The 13,603-nt window shown below is 46.5% G+C and overlaps 1 pseudogene; it reads left to right on the top strand.

Moving 5' to 3' along the window:
• Positions 1 to 2,855: 2,855 nt before the first annotated feature.
• Positions 2,856 to 3,253, top strand: LOC102120111 (ubiquitin-ribosomal protein eL40 fusion protein-like; annotated as a pseudogene).
• Positions 3,254 to 13,603: the final 10,350 nt, after the last annotated feature.

The raw sequence follows: 13,603 nt of genomic DNA, 5'->3' as shown, positions 1-13,603 counted from the left end.
TGTACCTGGCAGGTGAAGTCCTGAGTCTTTTATAAGGTGGTCCCTGATTTGGTCAAGATACTACTCTCAGCGATGTTGGGAGCAGAGCTGTCTCAGGAACAGGTCTGCAGTAGGGGAGGGGGTGAAGAATGCTGGCAGATGGTGTGGGTGAGCTGCATAGCAATTTGGAAGAGGACACATGTTTCCAACCCAGATCCCGCCTGAACACTCCCATGGTCAGTGGGGTCCTATTTGAGCCAAAATGAGGCTCAAAGATTGGTTTAAGTAATGAACTTGTGAGCCCTTTCTATCCCATAAAACATACCGAGGCATTGCTAGAATGAATTAATGAGCATGTTTATTCGTTTCCTGGGACTACTATAGCAAAGTACCACAGACTGGGTGGCTTAAAACAAGAGAAATGGATACTCTTGCAGTTCTGAAGGCTAGAAGTTACAAATCAAGGTGTTAGCGGGTCTGTGCTCTTTCTGAAGGCTCTAGGAGAGAATGTGCTCCATGTCCTTCTCTTTGCTGGCAATCTTTGGCATTCCTTAGCTTGTAGATGCATCAGTCCAATCTCTGCCATCATCATTATGTGGACCTTGTCCTGTGTGTCTTCACATTTTTCCCCTGTGCATGGCAGCCTCTGCCATTTCTCTTCCTCTTATTAAGGCACGTACCCCCATCATATTGGAGCAGGGGCCACCCTAAGGACCTCATCTTAACTTGACTCCATCTGCAAAGACCCTATTTCCAAACACAATCACATGCACTGGTATGGGAGTTAAGACTTCAATGTATCTTTTTGGGGGACACAATTCAACCTGTGACAACATGAAAAAAATAAGCCTGTCATGGAAGATATCTATGCATTGGCTTCTAGTGAGGAGTTAAGGAGTTTTAAGGTGTTCCTTATCATACCCCTTAAGCAGATTTAAGGTGCTCTTTATCACACCTGCTCACCTCTGAATGCAGCTGCAGCTGCCGGGCAGAGGTTCCTGCAAGCTCAGACTCAAATCGACAGTATGGTATCCAAGTGCGTACCCCACCTCTGTGAAGCTGTAGGAGGCTGCCGACGCCATGAGCAGGAGACACTGGGGGTGACCCTCAACCAGTGGCAGGTGGAGTTGGGGTATAAATGCCTCACCTAGATCCATCAACGGGACATTTCTGGGATGTATTCTGTACACTTCTCACAGCTTCCGGTGGTATTTATATCCCATTGTCTACACAGCTGCTTCATATACGAAGTAGCCTCAGCCAGGCATGGTTGCTCACACCTGTAATCCCAGCACTTTGGGAGGCTGAGGCGGGTGGATGATGAGGTCAAGAGATGGAGACCATCCTGGCCAACATGGTGAAACCCTGTCTCTACTAAAAATACAAAAATTATCTGAGTGTGGTGGAGCATGCCTATTGTCCTAGCTACTTGGGAGGCTGAGATAGGAGAATCGCTTGAACCTGGGAGGCAGAGGTGGCGGTGAGCTGAGATTGTGCCACTACACTCCAGCTTGGTGACAGGGCGAGACTCTGTCAGAAAAAAAAAAAAAAGAAAAGAAAAGAAAAAAAAAAGGAACCTCCTATTGGCTTTTCCTTCTTCCTTGGCTCACTCTGTTCATTCCCTTGCACCTGAGTCCTGAGGTCACCTTGACCTCCCTACTCCGACCCTCCCCCACATGTTACCCCCACCACCAATAAAACTACCTGTATCCAAGTCCTTGTTTCAGGCTCAACTTCCGGTGGATTTCAGACTAAGCAGGGAGAGACAGAGAGATGGGAAATGGAGAGGATCAGAGATACTTGTTTTTAAATCTAGAGCCTAGCTCTGGCCCTTTAAAGAATGATAAGAACAAAACTATTTGCTATGTGCCAGGCATGGTGCTAAGCATAGTATATGCACCATCTCTTATAATCCTACTATCATGGGTTGAACTGTGCTCCCCAAAATGATATATCTACATCCTAATATCTACAATCTGTGAATGTGACATTATTTGTAAGAAAGGTCTTGCAGATACACAAAAAATCAAAATTAATAGCTGTTGCTGTGGATGTAGTGAAAAGGGAACACTTCTACACTGCTGGTGGGAATGTAAACTAGTGCGAGACCTATGGAAAACAGTGTGGTGATTCCTTAAAGAACTAAAAGTAGAACTACCATTTGATCCAGCAATCCCACTACTGGGTATCTACCCAGAGGAAAAGAAGTCATTATATGAAAAAGATACTTGCGCACACGTGTTTATAGCAGCACAATTCACAATTGTAAAAATGTGGAACCAGCCCAAATGCTCATCAATCAATGAGTGGATAAAGAAACTGATATATATATATGTGTGTGTGTGTGTATGTGTGTGTGTGTGTGTGTATGATAGAATACTACCATAGAAAGGAATGAGTTAATGGCATTCTTAGTAACCTGGAGTAACCTAATCATATGTTCTCACTGATAGGTGGGAGCTAAGCTATGAGGATGCAAAGGCATAAGAATGACACAACGGACTTTGGGGATTCAGGGGAAAGGGTGGGAAGGGGGTGAGGGATAAAAGGCTACAAATTGGGTTTAGTTTTTTTGCTCAGGTGATGCATGCACCAAAATCTCACAAATCACCACTAAAGAACCTACTCATGTAACCAAACACCACCTGTTCCCAATAACCTATGGAAATTAAAAATAAATTTAATTTTTTAAGAAAGAAAGGTCTTGTAAATATAGTTAAGAGTCTCAAGGTGAGAACATACTAGATGATCAGGGTAGGCCCTGAGGGTCAAGAGTCCTAGTAAGAGGCACACAGAGGAGAGATACACGTGGAGGAAGGTGATATGAAAACGGAGGTGCTCTTTCTCTTCAGTGAGGCGGCCGAGCTGCAGACTCAGAGATGCAGATCTTTGTGAACACCCTCATGGGCAAGACCATCACCCTTGAGGTGGAGCCCAGGGACACCACTGAGAATGTCAAAGCCGAAATCCAAGACAAGTAGGGCATCCTGCCTGACCAGCAGTGTCTGATATTTGCGGGCAAACAGCCGGAGGATGGCCGCAGTCTCTCAGACTAGAACATCCAGAAAGAATCCACCCTGCACCTGGTGCTGCGCCTGTGAGGTGGCATTATCGAGCCTTCCCTCCACTGGCTTGCCCAGAAATACAACTGCAACTAGATATTACTCTCAGGGATCTGCGCCAGTGCCCTGCTCACCCCTGTGCTGTCAACTGCTGCAAGAAGTGTGGCCACGCCAACAACTTGTGCCCCAAGAAGAAGAAGAAGGTCAAATAAGGCTCTTCCTTCCGCGAAGGGCCCCATGGCCCTGGGGCTCAATAAAGTGTCCCTTTCACTGACTGGAACAGGGGAAAAAAAAAAACAAGAAAATGGAGGCAGAGTTTGGGGTAATGTGTCTATAAACCGAGGAGTTCCAAGGACTACTGTCACTACTGTCAGCCACCAGAAGGTAAGAGAGGAGCAAGGAGCAGATCCTCCCTCCCAGCCTTCAGAAGAAACTAGCCCTTTGGACACTTCAATTTCCCACTTCTGGCATCCAGAACAATGAGCGAATGGATTTCTGTTATTTCAAACTATCCAGTGTGTGGCCGTTTCTTGCAATAACCCTAGAAAATGAATACGCCCACACAATTCTATAAGTTAATGATTGCTGTATTAATATTCCACTTTACACATGTGGAAACTGAGGCATAGGGAGTTTAGTTAACATCTGAGTGGCCAGGAAAGAGTGGAAATCTGAATTTAAATCCACCTGTCTAGTGCAATGTCGTCCTCTTAACCACGCTCTAGACCACCTTCCTGAGAGCCGACTGCATTTCTTCTGGGTAGAAGGAGAGTTGAGGAGAAATGAGAAGGAGTTTTTGTTATGGAGATTTGTATAAGACTGGGGTCCAGGCAGTTCTGTTTTAGGGCCTTGGGTGACAAAAGGCATGCACCATGGCTCACACCTGTAATCCCAGCACTTTGGGAGACTGAGGTGGGTGGATCACTTGAGGTCAGGAGTTTGAGACCAGCATGGCCAACATGGTGAAACCTCATCTCTACTAAAAATACAAAAATTAGCCAGGTGTGGTGGCAGGTGCCTGTAGTGTCAGCTACTTGCAGGACTGAGGTATGAGAATCGGTTGAACCTGGTAAGCAGAGGTTGCAGTGAGCTGAGATCATGGCCCTGCACTCCAGCCTGGGTGATAGAGCAAGACTCTGTCTCAAAAAAACAAAGCATGTACCAAGAAGATCATGAATAAACTTAATTAATGAGGGCTATCCCTGGCCAATCTAAGCAGTAACTAGGGAAGGTGACAGCAGGTGAGTAGGAAATGATTCTGAGGGTCTGCAATTCCACAGGTAGGGGCCATGAGTTAGAGACCTGTGGGTGTTTAAGTTAACATAACCTTCAGATCTGGAGGCTGGAAAGTCCTGGGAAGGCTTGGAACGATTGTCACCAGCAAATGAGCTTTTGTTATATAGAGACTCTCTGTAGGCCATATTTTAGAGAGAAAGGTCACAGAGTGGGTGGGAGGAGGCCTTGGAGAGTGAGGTAAGCTTAGAGGTGGAGAGAAGCCAAGAAGGAAGCAGGCAGGGGTCAGGATGAGAACTTGGAAAAAAAGGGTAAGTCCAACTTCTTGTGGATAGTCACTGCACCCGGACAGACAGTGACTCTGCAGCAAGGTGGCTCCCAGCCAAACCAGCTGGACTTGTGGGGCATGGCATATCCATTGCCCTGCACAAGAATAAAGGCAATTGAGTTGTTAAGGGAAACTTTTAGATGAACTAGAGGGAATGTCTTCCTCAAAGTTGATGTGAATAAATGGAGAATCAGAGCTCTAAGAGGAGAGCTGGCACCTTCAATCCCCAAATTAGAAGCTTCATGGATTCATGAAATGAGTATTATGTGCCCAGCTTGGCACCTGCTGCTGCAGTCTTTTTTTTTTTTTTTTTTTTTCCAGATGGAATTTCGCTCGGTTGTCCAGGCTGGAGTGCGGTGGCGCAGTCTCAGCTCACTGCAACCTCTGCCTCCAGGGCTCAAGTGTTTCTCCTGCCTCAGCTCCCAGGTAGCTGGGACTACAGGATGTGTGCCACCAGGCCCAGCTAATTTTTTGTATTATTAGTAGTGATGGGTTTTTGCCATGTTGGCCATGCTGGTCTCAAACTCCTGATCTCATGTGATCTTCCCGCTTTGGCCTCCCAAAGTGCTGTGATTACAAGTGTGAGCCACCATGCCTGGCCAGGAGTCTTTTAAAATAAGAGAAATAGCATGTTTGAGGAGATGCTTGTTATTTGACTGAGGAAATAAAGATTATATATGAAACTCTCTGGAGAAAATGGCGCAAGGGTGCATATTCACAAACAGAATGATGTATTTTAAATCTAACTTCCAAGGAAGATGAGAGAAGGTGCTAATAAGGTAGACATAGAACATAGACTCTTAGGTTGCAAAGAGAAGGCACCGAAGATTAACTTAAGCCCTAGCTCTAAATACACATCACACATTGCTCTCTCCTCTCCTTCCATGACCCATGGCAGACATCACTAATCCATCGTGGTACTCTTTCCTGTCCAGGCTTCATGTTTGCAGACACTGTACTAGACAGGCACTACCAGAGGTAGCATGAGAAGTGAAATCCCCTAACTCTCCTACCCTTAGGTCATGAGGGTTTATTTTATAAAAATGCAGGGAAGCGTGAAAGCATAGGGAATAACACAATGTTTCCAAGACTAGGCTATAGAGCAAGCCTCATGGAAAACAAGACCAGTGTTTCACTTCCATTCCGGATCCAGCAGTAGTTCTAGTAACCTCGATTCAACCTGTATCTCCCTCAGAGAGAGAAGGAAAGACAAAGAATCTGATGACTGAAATAATTTGTCGTCAGCCAATATAGCATGACAGTGGTTATCCTCAAGATAACTTATAGATGGCTGACTTTTATTATGAACCCCTCATTTCAATTACATTTACATTGAATGGCAACTCTTTAATCCTAGGGTCAGCAAACTTTAATGAAAAGGGCCAGAGAGTAAAACTTTTTGGCTTTGCAGGCCATGCAGTTTCTGTCACAGTGACTCAGTTCCATCATTGGAGCACAAAAGTAACCATAGATAATACACAAACCAATGAGTGTTGCTGTGTTTCTTTTTTTTTTTTTTTGAGTTGGAGTCTCGCTCTGTCGCCCAGGCTGGAGTGCAGTGGCCGGATCTCAGCTCACTGCAAGCTCCGCCTCCTGGGTCTACGCCATTCTCCTGCCTCAGCCTCCCAAGTAGCTGGGACTACAGGCGCCCGCCACCTCACCCGGCTAGTTTTTTGTATTTTTTTTGGTAGAGACGGGGTTTCACTGTGTTAGCCAGGCTGGTCTCGATCTCCTGACCTCATGATCCGCCCGTCTCGGCCTCCCAAAGTGCTGGGATTACAGGCTTGAGCCACCGCGCCCGGCTGCTGTGTTTCAATAAAACTTTATTTACCCAAACAGGTGCCTGTGGCCTATAGTTTCCAACTGTTTTAACCAATTGACTGTGGCCAGGGTGGTGGGATCACAGAGTGCAATAATGACATCATTATGCAGAAGGAACTGTGTTCTTCTCAGAAGACGACCACATGCTTTATGCTTTGCAGGTGTTGAGTGTTTAGTGGACTCTCTGGGGTGGCACTGGAGTCAGTAGCTGGGGCTATGTTTGTCAGAAACAGGTTCTAAAAGGTAACTGGTGGTTTTTAGTAAACTAAATTGCATTTATTTTTGATACTTTTTTCTGATGTCTTCCTCCTATTATCATTTCCTTTTTGTATATAATAGAGATGGGAACTAGGTGGCTTGCCTTTTATGATTCCCTATTGCCTCAGTCCCGGCAGACATCACTAATCAATCACAACAGTCTTTCTCACTAAGTCCATACATGACTCAGAATCCCTCTTAACATACAACAGTCACAACCAATCAACCACAGGCAACCCTCAACAGGAAACCAGTTTGCTCTGATAGTCAGAAGAAAGTAGAACGGAGGAATGACAAAGAGGTTTGAGAACAGACAAGTTCAAAATGGAATTAGAACCAAGATTCCCAACTCCTTCCTATCCCTGGGCTAAAACCCTGCTTTAACAGATTTACAGTAGACAAACCCTGGGGAAGATTTTTAAAAACTCCTTGTCAAGTTGTTAAACATTTTTCCTGTTTTGGCAGATGTTCTTACTCTGCCACTTTTAAGGGTCTGTGGAAACTGCATTTCAACTACTTCCTAGGGGAGCCTTTGTGTGGAGTCTGGTCCATCTTTCTAATTGAGCTGGGAAGAACACTGCAGCACAGATGTTTGCAACCCCTTACAAAGTTCCAGACCTGGCAGTATCCATCCAATGTGCCCCTGTGTCAGGCCCAGAGCCCCAGCGGGCAGCCCCAGTGGGTTTTTTTCCCCTGCTGTTGGAGCAGCCTTTGCTCCAAGTCCACTGCGAGGAAACGGCACCTGGAGGAACACTGCCTCTAAATGTTTCCCCTCTGGTCACCACCTTCCAACTTGCGTTGTTAAGAGGGGGAGAAATCGGCTTTTAACACCATCCAGTGACTCTCCTTAAGCACCTGCTTCTGCATTTGATCTAAGAAACTAGGGAAGGTCAGATCTGGGCCTGGAAGGAGTGAGAGGTCTTGTCAACAGGCCATTCCAGCTGTGAGGGAACAGGAGTAATCAGAGGCAATAGGCTGGCTGTGGGGCAGTCAGAGAGCTCACCTGGAAAATATTTCGGGAGAAGCTGTCATGGGCATTCTGAGTGCCGACAAGATGTGTCAGGGAAATCCACCCGGTGCTTTTAGGAAGCAGTCATTTTCTCTCGCAGAATCTTGCTGGGCTTTCGAGTTAGGGGCCCAGAGGGAGTTGGCTGGCATTGAAGAATTAGCCAGAAGAATTGGAGCAGCAACTGTGGGAAAATCAGCATGTTTGGGGCTGGAACAAGGTTTTTTTTTTTTTTTTCTAAATCCGATTTGCTCCCATTCTCCCTTCTCTGACCTCGCTGGTGAATGTAAGCAAATGATTTGGCCTCCATGCCCCCATTTGCAAACTGTGGTACAGTGGGGATGGGCATGGGCTCCAAATCATACTTTTTGGGTTTGAGTCCCAAGCCCACCACTTGCTAGCTGGGTGATGTTTGGCAGGTAACTCCTCCTCTCTCTGTTTGTTTTCTCATCAGTAAAATGGTAATAATAATAGCTCACACCTTGTAGGGTTGTTAGGCGGGTTAGAAGAGCTAATTCAGGTAAAGGATTTAAAACACATGATAAGTACTGGTATTCAGTTGGTGTATGTGTTAGACTGTCCTTCCATTTCTATGAAGAAATACCTGAGGCTGGGTAATTTACAAGGAGAAGAGGTTTAACTGGCTCACGGTTCTGTAGGCCGAACGAGAAGCATGATGGCAGCATCTGCTCAGCTTCTGGTGAAGGTCTCAGGAAGCTTGCAATCATGGTAGAAGGTGACAGGGAGCCAGCATGTCACACATTGAGCATGGAAGCAAGAAAGAGAGGGAGGTGCATACACTTTTAAACAACCAGATCTTGTGTGAACTCACTCATCACCAAAGAGATGTCATTGGGCCATTGATGAAGGATCCGCCCCCATGATCCAAACACCTCCCGTCAGGCCCCACTTCCAACATTGGGGATTATATTTCAACATGAGATTTGGAGGGGACAAATATCCAAACATATCAGTATATATATGAAGTCAGGTTTATTGATGTATAATTTACATTCAGTGAAATACAATATGTACTTTTTCAATGTACAGTTCAATTATTCCTCACGAATATTTATGGGCATGTAACCACCACCACAACCAAGCTATAGAAGCCCTCCATCACCCTGAGAGGTTTCTTCTTTCTTCTGCCCTCACCCCAACCCCTGCCAGCCACTGATCGGATTTCTGTCCCTATAGTTTTGACTTGTCCAGAATGTCGTTTAAGGGATTCATTCCGCGAGTAGCCTCCTGCGTTTGACCTTTTTCACTGTGCATGGTGCTTATGAGATTCACCCATTTTGTTGTGTGTGCAGGAGTTTGCTCCTTTTGATTGCCAAGTAATATTCCACTGTGGTAGTCAGTTCTTGCGTTGCTATAAAGAAATACCTAAGACTGGGTAATTCATAAAGAAAAGAGGTTTAATTGGTTCACAGTTCCACAGGCTGTACAAGAAGCATGGTGGTATCTGCTTGGCTTCCTGGGAGGCCTCAGGAAACTTACAATCATGGCAGAAGGCAAAGAGGAAGCCAGCACTTCACATGGCCAAAACAGGAGGAAGAGAGCAAGAGGGGAGGTGCTATGCACCTTTAAACAACCAGATCTCTCAAGAACTTACTCACTACCTTGATAACAGTACCAAGGAGGAAATCCACCCCCACAATCCAATCATCTCCCATTAGGCTCCACCTCCAACACTGGGGATTACATTTGAACATGAGATGTGGGTGGGGACATGAAGCCAAACCATATCAGTATGGTTGTTCCATATTTGGTCTATTTATTCACCTGTTGAGAGACATTTGGGCTGTTTTCAGTTTTCGGTGATTATGAAGGATGCTATTGTGAACATTCACATACAAGTCTTCCTGTAGATGTATGTTTCATTTCTTTTGGGTTAATTCCTTGGAATAGCATTACTGGGTAACTAGTAAGAGTACGTTTGCTACAAAAGAAACTGCCAAACTGTGTTTTCAAAGGGCTGTACCATTTGGCATTCTTACTTTCAGTGTCTGAAAGTTCTAGTTGTTTCACATCATTGCCAGTATTCCATATTGCGAGTTTCTTTCATTTACTTTTTTTGGTTTAAAATTTTATCCTTTCTAGTAGATAAGGATTTCATTTCATTTCGTTATGGTTTTAATTTGAATTCCCTAATGATTACTAATGGTGAGCATCTTTTCATATGCTTAGTTGGCAAATATGTCTCTTCTTTGGTGCGCTTTTGGGTGTTTTAGGGGTGAGAACAGAGTTTGCACGAAGCCACTTACTCTTATCCTTGATAAGACTGGAGTTCAAGGTAGAGGCCATATATGTGTGTTTGGATTTATTCTGTTTTGAGTGGTGGATGAACCTGTATGACTGAAGGAAGTTGAGGGTTCAGACTGGTACTGGCTGCAATTGCTTCTGGTTTTTTGTTCCCCTCCCTTGACTCTGCCTTCTGCTGTATTGGCTTCATTCCTGGACTCCCTACAGCTGCCTCTGGGAGCTACAAGCCATCTCCTAAGGGGGAAAGATGGCTGCAGTGCTCCGGGAATCTCGATCTCCCCAAGCCCAAGGTCAGCATGTGGAACACGTGCTTCTCTCCTAGCTGTCTCACCGAGCGGTTTTGTGAGGCTCATTAGGTCAGCTGGCCATCCAAGAAACAATCACTGTGGCTACTATCTAGGTGATATGTCTGCCCTGGGAGCTGGGGTGCGGCCCCTGCTAGCTTCATGGGCTAAAGGTGGGGGACAAAGGCTAAAGGCTAAAGGTTGAATACAATGAATTGTTAGGCCTAGCCTTGGGGGACTCCACTCTGGCCTCTTTGGGCTATGCCCCTTCCCACAGGATGGGAAGTCCATGGGGCCTAAGGGAAGACTTTGCTCTGGGTACGTGGAGTTCCTGAATTCCATACTTTAGTAGTTCCAGGCCTTATTCCAGGCTTTGCATAGACCTCCCTGCATCTGTCCTCCCGGCAGATTCTGATGCCTCTGGTGCTAGACCCGAGGGACAGTTGTTAAGGGAGTGGTGGGATAGGGATGCAGTTTGGATATAGAAACCAGGATACCCCTTGAGTGTACTTGAGGCCTAGGGGTATGGAAAACTGCGGTGGAAAGAAGCTGGGCTGCTTTCCTGACACTTCATGTTCCTACGGGAAACTCTGGAAGCCTGAAAAATATAAATTCAAAGCTGTTCCCCCGGCCTCAGCTTCCTTCAAGGAACATAAAGGCTGAGTCTAGTGAGATGCACGCTAGGGGAATCTTATGAGCAGAGCTTGCCCATCTTGGACTTGGAGAGGTGGAGAGAAACCTTAGGACCTTGTGGGACTTAGTTTGTCCTCCTGCCCTATGTGTAATTGGGTCCTCCAAGAATCCCATACCAGGGTAGGATTAAATGTGCAAGCATTTAATTAAGAGAAATACCTATGGGAGGAAATAAAGATGGAACCAGCTGGGGAAGGTTGGGTGAGCCATGCAGGTCTGACCCAGAGTAAAGGAGAGAGGAAAGGAAGGCAGGGTGGAAGTGATCTAGACCATAGTGCAGCCTAAGGAGATTCAGCAAAGCCAATGGGGGAGGAAGGCAGATCCTTAAGCCAAAGTCCACCATCCATAAAGTCCCATGTGTGTCAGGAACAAACCTGGCTTAGTGTCCCTGCCTTGTCAGTCACTGGCTGGGGGCAGCCATGGGAAATGCAGCCCCTCCTGAGCAAAACAGTGATGAATGTCATAGTTCAGTGCTGGGGTCCTCAGTCAACTTCACCTCCTGTAGTTAGAGGTCTGCAAGGTGCACTCTCATGGCCTCTGCACCTTGAGACCTCACATATTAGGGGTGAACCTGACTTGATCCCTAAATAAGGAAAGTTACTGGAACATTGGGAAGTGGATCCTGGGGACTCCCAAAGACTCCCAGGACACTGAAAACGAGCAAAACTGAGATATCCTGGGCCTTGGGAATATTGCTTTGAGCTCCATACAGCCAAGCAAATCCAGACTATCAGTCACTTTGAGAACGGAAACCAGGACTCCCAGTCTCCGGCCTTATCCCTAGTGGTAGTTTGGGAAAGCTCCTACTCTTACTAGCACATGAGTCACCCAGAAATCTCATTCAAATACATCTTCAAATAGCCAGGCATGTTGGCACGTGCCAGTGGTCCTAGCTGCAAAGGATGCTGACGTGGGAAGATTGCTTGGGCCTGGGAGGTCAAAGCTGCAGTGAGCCATGATTGCACCACTGCACTCCAGCCTGGGTGACAGATTGAGACCCTGTGTCAAACCAAACAAACAAAATACACTAAAAATGCAGCTTCGGAGTTGGCAGGTCTGGGCAGGGAGCGAGAGTTGTGTTCCTCAGCCCCCAGCGGATGCGGATGTGGGGGTGCCTTGGCCGCATCTTGAGCAGCAAGGAGATACAGCTCTGGCATGAAATGGGTGCTTGAGAAGAGGTAGTTCTGATAACCCTCGTGTTTCCCCAGAAGAGGGCTGTGTAGATCTTTTGCTCAGACTCCCACAAACATTTCCAAATGGGGTCATTTCTGCAGAGCCGTTGCCAACTGGGGAACAATGAAGTGACACGCAGCCGTGGCACGGAGAGAGACTAATGGCCGGCACGTGCTTCCCTCGGCAGGTGTGGGGAAAGCCGGACCGGCTGAAGGGGAAGCCTCTAATTGGCGAGGGAAGTCGCTGGGCTTAAACAGGATGCAGGGAGAAGGCTCCATCGGGGCTCCACGGTGGCCTTGGGATTGTGCTTCCAGGGGGCACACCAAGAGCAGCAGAAGCCAACTCGTCGAGTCAGCGATGAATCTTTGTGTTTCAGCAGAAGGAAAGTGGAGCCAGGAAGTGAAGGCTTTCCTGGTCGTTGGACTTTCCATTACGGGAGCGCCCCACTGGATGCAGGGGATGCCTCTGAAAAGTCCCGTGAGCATTCAGTCCCATTTGCACAGCACGCGGCGCGGTACTGTTCATGCAGCAGATTTTTGAAATGCTCTATGTTTGTACCCTTAGGGCTGCTGTAACAAATTACCAAAAACGTTGTGGCTTAAAACGGCAGGAACGTATTCTCTCCTAGTTCTGGGCGTAGGAACTTTGAAATCTGTAGCACTGGGCTGAAGTCAAGGTGTCGGCAGGGCCGCAGTCCCTCGGGAGGCTCCAGGAGAGAATTAGTTCCGTGTGTCTTTCAACTCCTGGAGGAAGGCTATAATTGGTGAGGGACAAACAGACTGAGAAACTACTTGTGTGTGGTGCTTAGAGACAGGCTGCTTGGGTTTACATCTCAGCTTTGCCACTTGCCAAAAGTATGACCTTAAGCAAGTTCCTTTTCCTCTCTGAGACTCAGTTTCTTCATCTGTAAAATGGGATTGATAATCATACCTGGCGTCCTCAGCTTGTGTTAGCATCACTCCAATTTTGGCAGTGGTGGCTTGTAGTCTCTCTGCTCCATCTTCACAGCACTTCCTCCTCTATGTGTGTCAAATCTCCCGCTGCCTCTCTTTTTCTTTTCCTTTTTTTTTCTTTTTTTTTTTTTTTGAGACAGGGTCTTGCTCTGTCTCTCAGGCTGGAGTGCAGCAGCATGATCATGGCTCACTGTGCAGCCTCAACCTCCTGGGCTCAAGTAATCCTCCTGCCTCAGCCTCCGAAGTAGCTGGGACTACAGGTATGTACCACCACACCTGGCTAATTTTTGTATTTTTTTGTAGAGACACAGTTTCACCATGTTGCCCAGGCTGGCCTCAGTTAACTTTACTTAACTCCCGGGCTTAAGTGATCCACCCCACTTGGCCTCCTAAAGTGCTGGGATTATAGGCATGAGCCACTGTACCTGAGCAGCCTCCCTCTTACAATTAATGTGTTTAGGATCATTCCCATTTGAAGATCCATAACTTCATCACATTTGCAAAGATGTTTTTATTTTTATTTCTATTTTATCACGTGGGGTAAAACA

The sequence above is a fragment of the Macaca fascicularis genome, chromosome 11, assembly GCF_037993035.2.
Source record: "Macaca fascicularis isolate 582-1 chromosome 11, T2T-MFA8v1.1".
Lineage (NCBI taxonomy): Eukaryota > Metazoa > Chordata > Mammalia > Primates > Cercopithecidae > Macaca > Macaca fascicularis.
Note: the sequence above shows the minus strand (reverse complement) of the source record. Positions and strands in the feature narration are given on the sequence as shown.